This window comes from Penaeus monodon, chromosome 20 (genome assembly GCF_015228065.2).
Source record: "Penaeus monodon isolate SGIC_2016 chromosome 20, NSTDA_Pmon_1, whole genome shotgun sequence".
NCBI lineage: Eukaryota > Metazoa > Arthropoda > Malacostraca > Decapoda > Penaeidae > Penaeus > Penaeus monodon.
This window is the reverse complement of record NC_051405.1, coordinates 42,719,672-42,720,843: the sequence shown is the minus strand read 5'-3', so window position 1 is coordinate 42,720,843 and position 1,172 is coordinate 42,719,672.

Sequence of the window (1,172 nt, the reverse complement as noted above, 5' to 3'; positions counted from 1 at the left end):
GATACACAACGAGAGGAGGAAATTCGATAAAAAAAAGTAAAATGAAAAATAGCCGTGATTATTTTCCCCTCTCTTAAAGTGTGCAGGATTAGGGGGGAGGTAAGTAATAATCTAGTTGGGTGAGCGGAGTGACGTTCACCCGAATCAGCCTTGCAGGGCTCTCCCCGCCTCGGCTGGGTCGGGGGAACCTGGACGTGAGGAAGGCTCGTCTCTTCGACCGCCCATCTCCGTCTCTTGTGGTCCCGCGGTGGGCGTGGTCAGCGCGGCGTGGACCGAAACGCACCGGCCTGGGCGTTCATTAGTCGCGACGGGCGTTGCCCTTCTTCAGGACCAGAAGCCGGTCGGCGACCATCTCCTCGACGAAGGCCACAGCACTGGCCACGGCCTCGACGCCGCCCTCGACCATCAGGGGCATGCTGATGACGGGCCTTACAAGCCTGACGCCGAATTCCCGCTCGACCCAGGCGGCCCTGCAGCCCTCGGGGCCGAGCACGATGAGGTTGTCCTCGCGACTGATCCGGAGCGGCGCCAGGATGTGCTCGGGCAACAGCTTGCGGTTGGCCATGAGCTCGAGCGCGGCGGCGGCAGCCTGGGCGTCCTCCTTCAGGCCCGTGACCAAGACCGCGCCGTCTTCCTTGTTCCGCTCAGGGAGCTGGATCTTGACGCTGTACCTCTTGGCGATGTAACTGATGCGGAAACCGCCCTTACCGATGACTCTGCCGATCTGGTGGGACTCGACGTTGACGGGGAAGGTCCCCATCACCTCCTCTCGGCGGCGCTGCTTCTCGGCACGCTCCTCATTAAGGCGGCGCCTCTCGGCAACATGCTGCTCGATGTAGGCCACGGCCTTCTGGGCTTCTTCCAGAGGCCCCACGACCACCAGCGGGCTCTGAGGGTGTTTGTAGCATCTGGTGTAGAGCTTGACCCCGAACTCCTCCTGGACCTTGGAGAATTGGCTTCCGCCCTTTCCGATGGCGACGCCGAGGTCTTCGGGAAGGATATTCACCGGGAGAAACACGGGCACGTCTTGCTGCACGAGCTCCTCCAGCTCCTTGATGGACTCGCGCACACTTTCGGACTTGCCCGAGATAGTAATGGGCGACTCATCCTTGGGAACGGTAACGCGTACGTTGTACTTCTCGTGGATGTACTTGAGGCGGTCGCCTTTCTTG